Source organism: Triplophysa rosa, linkage group LG9 (genome assembly GCF_024868665.1).
Source record: "Triplophysa rosa linkage group LG9, Trosa_1v2, whole genome shotgun sequence".
Lineage (NCBI taxonomy): Eukaryota > Metazoa > Chordata > Actinopteri > Cypriniformes > Nemacheilidae > Triplophysa > Triplophysa rosa.
In genome coordinates, this window is record NC_079898.1 from 2,986,671 (window position 1) to 2,998,851 (window position 12,181).

Genomic DNA, 12,181 nt, shown 5'->3' on the forward strand with positions numbered 1-12,181 from the left:
ATGCCTTCTGGCTATTCATGGGAGGAGGGGATTCCTTCTAAGCTAAACATTCTTTGTCCGAACTGCTATACCTTATTTGGTCATTCTGTGAACCCCTGGACATATGAAACCTGCCAGATGTCTTTTGGCGCGGTATATAAAGACTTGTAGTTTCTAGAATAAATGAGTTCAAAAGCTTGATGCCTCTCTGTGTCTTGTTTTTTGTGCTCCCAGATCTGCAGAAGAATTCTCTCACAACATCTAACCTATTTCTGATTTGATTTTACTGGTGATCCAAAACACAGAAAGAAATTTAGTGTTCGTAAGGAACTAGAAATTTAACAGTATCCCACTGACAGTAATCTCAGAAAACAGAAAATAAAGACTTTGCGAGATGGCTTTCAGTCCCAACAATCCCTGTTTCGCAGTCATGTTAAATGCAGTGACAATGTTACTGAGGCATAGTTCAGAATCGCCTGGAATATTGCAAAAGCAAAGAAACCAGCTACAGAAGGACAATTTCTGAAAAATACACTAATCGACTGCACGGAATCACTGTTTTCGGATTTCAAGAACAGGGATGACATTATTAGACAAATTTCAAAGCTACAGCTTTCTGATTCAACAGTTACCAGGCGAGCCGAAGACATTACAGATGATCTCTTTTCACAGCTTTTAAAAGACATTGAAAGTGCAGAGTATTTTAGTTTGGCATTGGATGAATCCACTAACAACACAGACATCGCACAGCTTCTGGTGTGGGTACGTTTTCTCAAAGAGGAGAAATTTGCAGAAGAAATGTTGACTTTGCTACCATTAAAAGGCCAAACGCGAGGATAGGACATTTACTCTGTGCTAAAAGATTTTTTTCACGGTCCAGGCAAAAGCATTAACCTTAAAAAACTTGTTTCTGTAACTACCGATGGAGCTCCTTCAATGGTCGGAAAGGAGAAAGGATTGATTGCCTTGCTCAGAAATGATCTTGAAATGTCTGCATTATTTTCATATCATTGCATTCTGCATCAGGAGCAATTATGAAGCAAACTAAGAGGCGGAGCACTCAAAGAGACAATGGACAGTGCGGTAAGGATAGTGAACTTTATTCTTGCACACGCACTGAAACATAGACAGTTCTGATCACTCGTAGAAGAGTGCGAGAGTGCATACGGTGATTTGACAATGCATGCGGATGTCCGATGGCTTAGTCGTGGAAAGGTGTTATGCCGCTTCATGCAATTGCTTCCTGCTGTGCGCATGTTTTTGGAAGAGAAGGGTCAACATAATTTACTGACTCTCTTAAATGATGACACATTCATTGAAAACGCTGCATTTTTGACAGATATAACGTGCCATTTAAATTCACTTAATCTCAAACTTCAAGGGAGGCAAAAAATTTATGACTTATTGACTTATGACTTATTTGCTCAACAACTTAAGGAAGACGACTTGACACACTTTCCCGTTCTGCAGTCCGTTGCACGACCGTTGTCAGCCGCTGCTTACTGCCCATACCTCACTGAACTAAAAGAGCAGTTTTCCCGGCGATTCGCGGACGTGAAGGCCATGAAACCTGTGCTGGCATTTACGGAAAATCCGTTTGCTTGTGACGTACTTTCTATTTCAGTGTTAGTCAGAGATCTACAGTTCGGAGTCGAACGGGCTGTGTTTGAGGAGCAGCTAATTGAGTTGCAGCACAATACTATTCTCAAAGAAAGGCACAAGGAAGAAAACGCTGACACATTCTGGATATCTTTTGTTCCCAAGGACACATATCCTGCACTAATTCAGTGTGCTAAGAAAATCCTGACCTGCTTTGGATCTACATATGTTTGTGAGAGCTCCTTCTCTGCTATGGGCATAATTAAAACAAAGCACCACTCCCGTCTAACTGATAGACATCTGACAGATTATCTGAGAGCAGCTACAAGTGAACAGGAACCAAATCTCAAAGTACTTGTGAAACGTATGCAGACTCAAATGTCTCACTAGTAAAATCCACAATGGCATCCTTTTCACCAAACTGGGATAAGACTTACTGTACTTTTACAGTTTTTTGATGTGTGAAATATAATTTGCATTTTATTTTATAGGTTTTCATGACCATTTGAAAGTTTTGTGCAGTATTTTATAAATTAGTAATCATTAATTTAAACATCAGTAATGTTTTTGTGCTTATTGATTAGGCTAATAATTCATGTGTAAATATAGTTTTCTCATACTCTTTTACAGTGCAATACTGTGCTTTATCTCCAAAACCTGGTTTAAATGAATAAACATGTTCAAATCCTATTAATATAAGCCAGTGGCCCTCTGCATCTCATGTGGTTGAAATATGGCCCTCCAGGCCCCTGAAGTTGAGTACCTCTGAACTAGGTGATAACTGTATACAGCGTAAAAAAAGCTAAAAGGTGGTTAGCACAATGGCTAAAAAAAGAAAAGTTGACAGCGAATATCGACAATTCCAACAAAGATGGGAAACAGATTATTTATTCTGTGAGTTCAAGGACAAGCCAATGTGCCTCATAAATCAAGAGTCACTAGCAGTTTTTAAAGAATATAATCTTAGGAGGCATTTCGAAACGAAGCATGACCAATATGGATGAATGGAAATGAATATGCGGCAGCAAAAAGTCAAAGAACTGAAACACAAACTTAAGCAACAACAAAACATGTTCACTCGCATGAACAGTCATAGTGAGGGAGCTGCGAAGGCAAGCTTCATAATTGCGGAGGAAATAGCAAGAGCATGCAAGCCGTTTACAGAGGGAGAATTTATTAAAAACTGTATGGATAAGGTATGTGGTGTTGTTTGCCCGGACAAAAAACAAGCCTTTGCTAACATCAGCCTTTCTCGAAACACTGTGGCTAGTCGAGTGGATGAGCTGGCCTCTGACATACAGGCCCAGTTAAAAGATAAAGCTAAGGACTTTGTTGCATATTCACTGGCCGTAGATGAGAGTTGAGACTAAACGGACACTGCCCAGCTCTCTATATACATTCGAGGGATAGATGCACAGTTTTCCGTCACTGAGGTACTTTTGGATATAAGAGCATCTGGACAACATCTGGACAGGACATTTTCTCACAAGTGGAACAGTGTGTCAGTGATGCAGAATTGCAGTGGAATAAACTTGTTGGTCTTACAACGGACGGTGCACCTGCGATGTGCGGTGAGTTCCGTGGTTTGGTCGGTTTGGTTCGAGAAAAGGTGGGGCACACAGGTGAAAACCTGACAGCCTACCACTGCATCATTCACCAGGAGGCATTATGTGGAAAGGTGCTGGATATGAGACATATAATGACAGTTGTAAACAAAACAGTAAACTTTATTCGTTCACGGGGTTTGAATCCTCGGCTATTCAAGGCACTTTTAGAGGAGGATACATTGTGTGCATGAAGATGTGCCATACCACACAGAAGTGCGCTGGTTAAGTCAGGGTAAAGTGTTGCGACGATTTTTTGATACTCGCGCTGAGATCGCGCATTTCATGGAAAGCAAAAATAAGTCCATCCCCGAGCTTGAGAATGAAAAATGGCTGAGCGACTTGGCATTTTTGTGTGATATAACAGAGCACCTCAACGACCTGAATGTAAAACTCCAGGGTCGAAAGCAGCTAATCACTGAAATTCGAGACTCGGTAAATGCGTTTCAAATGAAACTGCGCCTGTGGGAGGGCCAGATGCACCAAGCGAACCTGTCTCATTTTCCCATTTGCCAGTCAGTCAGTGACACGGTCACCATCACATTCCCGACTGAACTGTATGCCGACAAACTGAACACACTGAAAGCAGAATTCAGCAGGAGATTTGCTGATTTTGAATCACAGAAGTTCAACTTCGACCTGTTTACAAATCCATTTGCAGTTGATGTTGACACTGCACCCGAGCACTTGCAAATGGAACTCATTGAATTGCAATGTAATGCTCATCTAAAAGCCCAATACCAGTCAGTTGGGGCAGCTGAATTTGCACCTCTACTACTCCCTCAATCGATGCCACACCTTTGCCTTCACGCTGCACGCATCATGTCTATGTTCGGAAGCACCTACTCCTGCGAGCAGATGTTCTCCATAATGAAGCTGACTAAAACATCCCACAGATCCCGCCTCACAGACGAGCATCTGGTCTCTGTATTAAAGGTAGCCATGGCAAGGGACATTAACCCTAGAATAGACAAGATCATTTCTAAGAAAAGGTGCAGAGTGTCTGGTAAGAGTTAAAAAGTGGCATGTCTAATTTGTTTAGATTTGACATAAGTCCATGAATGTGTCCTTTCAAGCTCAAGTTGAAAGCCAGATAATGCAATATCAGACAACTTGTTGACTGTTTTGCTCTATCATACAGTTTTGCTGTAAATTTCTTGTTTTGTTTTGAGAAAAAAAAGATACTGCATGTGACAAAAATGTGTTGCATTATGAAGTTCTGAAGTATCTCGAAAAAATGAATTTAAAACTTTGTTATTTTAATTAATAGTTTTATGCAGTTACTAGTACACTTACATTTATTCATTAAACAAAAGAATGCTGTAAAATGTATGTCTGGCCCCTGAATTTATTACCAACCGTCAGCATGGCCCTTAACAAATTTGGATTTGACATCCCTGGTCTCTATTGTCTTTGTAAAATTAAATGCAGTCTGCCTTATTAAGCGATTAATAGCGATTTTTTTTGTACATCATTTAAATGAAAAATGCGCTGCTGTAATATCCTGTGCCTTTTATATTGCACTGCGTTCCGTTATAATTTGTATTGAGGCACTGCTCAATTTCATTTGACAGTTCATATTTATCTTCGTAAACTGGCTAAACTTAATCCTTCTCTCAGAACCTTTCATTCTTTTCGTTCTTATTGTCATTGTTCTGCATTTACCAATAAATATATAAGTAAAAGGTATTTAGGTAAAATAAAAAACAACAATATATGCTACATAATAATAACCCAAACAATATAGCTTATTTAGGCCTATTTGGCGAAATATAAAAGGAAAGCGGCAATAAAAACAAACCACGCTAAAAACACAGCAAGGGAAATTCCGTCACCTTGACAGCCCTACATTCACGATTAAAAAATCTGCACATGACATTACATTACAGTAGCCTACATTATCAAGTGTCTTTATGTGTGAAGGCGCACTGGGGGACAAATCCTGGGACACATTATGCATTCATTTTCCGAGATCTCTGTATGAAAAGGCTATTAAATAAGCTCATAAAGGTGGTGGCGAATGACTTTTTTTGGTCAGTACGTCTACCTCGGGTTGTTTTTCCATTTGCAGTGTAAATGCAGATATCGGATATGTGTCACTTTTAAAAGAAGATGTAAGCGGGTCGGATATAGTCACAAAAACAGAATTGAGCTTCAAGAACTGCAGTGTAAATGCAGCCTAAGAGTTCTGAAGTCATGAGATAGGACATACTGTATTGTCCCATAGATTATCAAAGATGACAGGCATATACTACGGAAATAATTAAACCATGTTAAAAGGCCACTAGGTCTCCGGTGTTATGTCCATCATGTGACTTTCCATTCATTCTCACTTCTCTTGGAATAATACAATCACACGCACACACACAAAACCTCTCAAGGCTACAGTGCGTGCTGCAAAACTGTAGATGTTTTCGAACATGATGATAAGAGGCCTCCTTCTAACAGTCACGATGAGCAAGAAGAGAGAACTGAGCATTCGTAGAAACTCAAATAGAATTATTCTATTAATGTACTATTTTCTACCGTGTTATTTGTTAATATCGTAATCACAAATAAAAGGATAAATACTGATTTATTTTAATAATACCCAAGTCATAATTCAAATATGATAATACTGATTAATAGTGGATTAGTATCAAAACCAGGCCCGGCTCCACTGCCTCCACCCAGAGCCGTTGAGAGAGAAGATCAGTGAACTGCCGTTGCTGTGAAAAAACTGTTCCATTGCAGTGAACGGACTTGGCGCGACTCTCTCTCTCAGCGACTTTGGACTAAGAGTCCAGCAAGGGTCCTGTTTGAATAAACCCGCAATAATTAATAGAACACCCGACCCAACAGCAGCAACAACAGCAGCACTATTTAAATTCTGTATACAACCGGTGTAAATACAAAAGTTTGGTATCATTTTACAGGAAACCCTTTGAGGTTACATAAAACACTGTTGAAAGTGATGAAAATGATTGTATATGTGAAAGTGACCTATTAGTCAGATATGGTGACCCATACCCGAAATGTGAGCTCTGCTTTTAACCCATCCAGAGAGTAGTGAACACACGCACAGCAAGTGGTGAACACACATACACCCGGTGCAGTGGGCAGCTATCACTGCAGCGCCCGGGGAGCAAGTAGGGGTAAGGTGCCTTGCTCAAGGGCACCTCAGTTGTTACCCGCCGGCCCTGAGAATCGAACCGGCAACCTTCTGATCACGAGTCCGACTCTCTAACCAAATAGGCGCTCTTTGAATTTTTTGAGGTTTTTTTTAGTATATTTTAAGGAAGTATATAACTCAGGCTATAAGGGCTGCAGCTCCCTGAAAACTATTTAACTGAAGAGAGGAACCATCCCCTTTTTTATAAAATTTCAGCCTACCCATACCCACATACAGTTGAATAAATGCAATATCTTGGTGTCACTTTACATAAAACCCTTTGAAAATACATATATAATAATTTTCATCACTTACAGCAATTTTTTATGTTGTCTGTCTTGTGACCAACCATCTAAATGTATTTTTTTCCTAAAACCTGTCTTAATAACTCAGGCCCTGTGTGCTCTGGCAGACTACAGACACTTTTGTTTGTTACCAGCAGAGGGCAGCAGACACTAGAAAAAATAATTTTGTCTTTATCTTGTAGTATGCAAGAATTATTCTAGTTCAACTGAGGGGTGGGAAATTACCCTTTTTTTGTAATTCAGATGGTCGAGCTCCCCACCTGTCAAAAGTGCAAAAGCATGATATTACAAGGCTTGTAACCACAGACATCATTTCTTCTCTGTAGAAATCATGATACTCCTATCAAAGAAATTAATGACACACAGTAGTACTTTTTGCCTTTTATTTTCAAACTTATTTGACTTTGTAAATATAACAAAGAACATGCAAATGTAAAAAAAAGTGCAATATTGAAATATATGTCAATTATATACAAAGCGTCATATCAGTGTAAAGGTGAGGGTCTCAGCTTTCGGATGATATGTGCGTCATTTGGATCAATGGATGTTTTCATATTTTCCAGAATTTTTCAATATCATAACACTACTTTGTTGTGTTTTGCACATACAAGACAAAGCAAGGGATTTTTCGTGCACACAACCACGCAAAACAGTGAAAAAGGGCTAATTTTGTAGAAGAGAATCTAAGGTAAGAGATGATATGTCATTTGTGGCTATCTGCGCTATATTCTGCAGCTCACGGAGCAAATGTTCAATTTTTTCAATAGTATGTTTACAAAATGCGATATCTTACCTCATGATTCATTCGAAACCTGTTGGTTATGTGATTATAATTCAATAAAAATAACCGTGGAACCTTATTCCTGGGAATGAGAGCTTTTATTTGATATATGATTTTCCCATGTTTGTCAAATTTGAGCGATATGAAAAATATGAATATTGGACAATGTACAAAAATGGGGGAGATAAGTGCAAAAAAGTGTAAATAACTATCTTACAGTGAAATAAATTTCAAAATTGATGAATATCTGCAGAAAATAGAGAGACTAAGCTTTCAAACAATACCAAATATGGGTTTATTGGTCCACTTCAGACCTTTAAAAATTTAAATAATATCTCGATGATGTCAAATCAGACCCGGTACCGGGTCCGCAGAGTTTAAGAGAAACAAAACGAAAAAATGATGACAATGTGCTGCTGAAATTGGTTCAGTTTGTGAGGCCCAGCGTTCCACAAATGAGATCAAGGAAAGGAGATGACAGAGCGCATCCTGCAAATTTTCTCTATTTTGTAAAAGCACAAAGTTTTGTTTTCAGTCCAAGCGTGCAGCATTCCTATCGAACAACATACATACACACACAGTCTTATCTGTTTGAATATCAATATTCATGGAGTTTTTTTGAGTTGTTCCTGCCTTTATAAGTAACAGCTCAAGCGATTGCGCTGGTGTGCACACACAATATTTAACCTTGCAGCAGCATGGCAAGCCTGTTCATTATCAAAATAAAATAGTTATTGCCATTATAATTATTATAAGTGCTTTTTAATTGAACATATGCACGTAACAGGTCAGCACGAACGTTTTCCACTAGCGCTTGAGGAGCGGGATCTGTCAAATGAGGTACCGGATAGGAGTTCGGAAGTGCCGGATCCAAATGTCCTTTTGAATACAATCCTGTCATGTAGTGTGTGTGGGCTTGGAATTTTAGCATGTCTGTGTAAATATGTATGATTGCTTTATGAGACATACAGTGTTGCTTGTGAGCATGCATCAAACTTATTGTTTCTCGCTATATATGCATCCATGCATAAGTTTAACGGGATAGAAACGTGACAGGTAGGAAAAACAGATCCTGTCCCAAAATTACCTCCAACCCCCTTTAGATATTATCCCGTCATGTGTAAAATGTAATGTGTGTGGCCTTGACATTTTTGCATGTCTCTGTAAATATGAATACATGCTCGATGAAACAAACAGTGTTGCTTGTGAGCAGGGATCAAACTAAAGGTTTTTCACTATATGTGCATCCTTGACAACTCAGAATGTTGCTGTCAGAGGAGGGTCCCCTACGTTCAATGAGAAACAAAGTCAAAGAGGACCGGGGCTTCCGTCCCCCCAACCTGCCCATGTCAAACCCAAAGCACTGACCACTACACCAGTCGGCCAATTGTACGGACCCGCTTGAAAGGGAAACCAATCAAGGGTAAAATATGCCAGCTTTGCAGGGGGAACGGTATCTCAAAGCTGAGAATTGCCATGTCACATTCTGTTCCAGCTGTGTTCCATGAGATAGAAAGTCCTGCTTGTCTCACACTTGCACCGCTGACTTTCAAAACCAATACAAGTAGGTTCTAAGAGTTTAAGGCTCATTTCATTGAATCTTTCAAAGCAGGAAAATGTATTATGACGACTCAGAATGATGCTGTCAGATGAGGTTCCCCTGTGCTCAACGAGAAAAAAAAAGATGGGGCCGGGACTTCAAAGCACCAACCTGCCTATCTCAAGCCCAAAGCACTAATCACTGCACTAGTTGGCCTATTTACCCTCCTCCCTGAAAAATTATTCTGTCACGTGTAACATTTAGTGTGTGCGGCCATGAAATTTTAGAATGTCTATGTAAATATGAATAAATGCTTCATGAGACATATAGTGTTGCCAGTGCATAATTTGTAAATTCTGAGGTGCTGGAACAAGGGGGCGTTGCAGATCCGGCAAGTTAGTGGGGTGTGAAGCAGTAACGGAACGGGCTATTTTTGTGGGGCTTTCTATCCAACTATTTATGTTTTGAAATTGCGCATAAGAAAGCCTAAATGGAAAAGGATATGCGAAAATAATCTCAGAATTACCTAAGAAATTGAACGTGCTAGACGCAGATTTTATCTCGAGTTTACCTTTGTTTCCATCACTTTAACGTGCATTTGAACTGTTTATTGTCATATTTAATTTATTATAAATCAATGTTGGGCTTGTAAAACACCAAAAACACAGCCCACAATATTTGTGTACATTTCAGAAGTTTAAAGTCAAACTTAAATTACACAGGCATTTTGTGCGTGAAAGCTGGTGGAGGCTAATGTGTATAACAAATTAGGCATATTAAGCATCTAATCATCCGTTAACCGTATTTCATCAGGTCTTCTCCGTTTCTTCGCAGCATTTAATACACCTTGTCCAACAACACAAATATCTCTCTCTGAAGTGTTCATCACGACAAGTCCCAATCAATATATAATGCCAGCATAAGATGCGCATGACTACGCGTCAGAAGACTTCCCACATTTCAGAAGTGCATCAAAGTTTATAGGCTATGTATTCGTGGAGTACACCGAATATTTGACAATTAACAGATTACCAAACGAAAGGGAAAAAATGGTGACAATGTGCTGCTGAAATTGGTTCAGTTTGTGAGGCCCAGCGCTCCACAAATGAGATCAAGGAAAGGAGATGACAGAGCGCATCCTGTAAATTTTCTCTATTTTGCAAAAGCACAAAGTTTTGTTTTTAGTCCAAGCGTGCAGCATTCCTATCGAACGACATACATACACACACAGTCTTATCTGTTTGAATATAAATATTCCTGGAGTTTTTTTGAGTTGTTCCTGCCGTTATAAGTAACAGCTCAAGCAATTGCGCTGGTGCACACACAATTTGTCACCTTGCAGCAGCATGACAGCCTGTTCATTATCAAAATAAAATAGGTATTGCCATTATAATTATTATAAGTGCTTTTTAATTGAACATATGCACGCAACAGGTCAGCAGGAACGTTTTCCACTAGCGCTTGAGGAGCGGGATCTGCCAAATGAGGTACCGGATAGGAGTTCGGAAGTGCCGGATCCGATTGTGCTTTTAAATATAATCCTGTCATGTAGTGTGTGTGGTCTTGGAATTTTAGCATGTCTGTGTAAATATGTATGATTGCTTTATGAGACATACAGTGTTGCTTGTGAGCATGCATCAAACTTCTTGTTTCTGGCTATATATGCATCCATGCATAAGTTTAACGGGGTAGAAACGTGACGGGTAGGAAAAACAGATCCTGTCCCAAAATTACCTCCAACCCCTTTAGATATTATCCTGTCATGTGTAACATGTAGTCTGTGTGGCCTTGACATTTTTGCATGTCTCTGTAAATATGAATAAATGCTCGATGAGACAAACAGTGTTGCTTGTGAGCAGGGATCAAACTTATTGTTTTTCACTATATGNGCTCAACGAGGGAAAAAAAAGATGGGGTCTGGGATTTCAAACCATCAACCTGCCCATATCAAGCCCAAAGCACTAACTACTACACCCGTTTTGAGAATACTGCTGTCACATAGGGGTTCCCCTGTGTTCAATGAGAAATAAGAAGGGGGACCGGGCTTTAAACCACCAACCTGCCTATCCCAAACCGAAGCAAAGTGAAGGCAGGCAAGGTAGAATCGTTGCAGATCCAGCCCAAAATGAACCCAAACACCTTTTAAATATAATCCTGTCATGTAGTGTGTGTGGGCTTGGAATTTTAGCATGTCTGTGTAAATATGTATGATTGCTTTATGAGACATACAGTGTTGCTTGTGAGCATGCATCAAACTTATTGTTTCTGGCTATATATGCATCCATGCATAAGTTTAACAGGGGTAGAAACGTGACAGGTAGGAAAAACAGATCCTGTCCCAAAATTACCTCCAACCCCCTTTAAATATTATCCTGTCATGTGTACATGTAGTTGTGTGGCCTTGACATTTTAGCATGTCTCTGTAAATATGAATAAATGCTTGATGAGACAATCAGTGTTGCTTGTGTGCAGGCATCAAAGTCAATGTTTTTGACTATATGTGCACCGTGACAACTAAGAATGTTGCTGTAAGTGAGGTTCCCGTGTTCAATGAGAAAAAAAAAGGGGACCGGGGCTTCCGTCCCCCAACCTGCCCATGTCAAACCCAAAGCACTGCCCTACACCGTGGCCATTGTACGGACCCCTGAAAGGGAACCAATCAAGGGTAAAATATGCCAGCTTTGCAGGGGAACGTATCCAAAGCTGAGAATTGACCTGTCACATACTGTTCCGCTGTGTTCCATGAGATAGAAAGTCCCTGCTTGTCTCACACTTGCACCGCTGCTACTTTCAAAACCAATACAAGTAGGTTCTTAGAGTTTAAGGCTCATTTCATTGAATCTTTCAAAGCAGGAAAACGTATTATGACGACTAAGAACTGCCGTCAGGTGAGGTTCCCCTGTGCTCAACGAGGAAAAAAAAGATGGGGTCGGGATTCAAACACCAACCTGCCTATTCAAGCCCAAAGCACTAATCACTACAGCCCGTTTTGAGAATACTGCTGTCACATAGGGGTCCTCCTGTGTTCAATGAGAAGTAAGAAGGTGGACAGGGCTTTAAACCACCAACCTGCCTATCCCAAACCGAAGCAAGTGAAGGCAGGCAAGGTAGAAACGTTGCAGATCCTGCCCCTAAATTTCCAAACCCTTTCAAATATTATCCTGTCATGTGTACATGTAGTGTGCGTGGGCTTGGAATTTTGCATATCTGGTAACTATGTAT

At 39.9% G+C, this 12,181-nt stretch overlaps 1 pseudogene; it reads left to right on the forward strand.

The window, feature by feature from the left end:
- Positions 1-2,399: 2,399 nt before the first annotated feature.
- On the forward strand, positions 2,400-4,199 carry LOC130559234 (general transcription factor II-I repeat domain-containing protein 2-like; annotated as a pseudogene).
- The last annotated feature ends 7,982 nt before the right edge of the window (positions 4,200-12,181 follow it).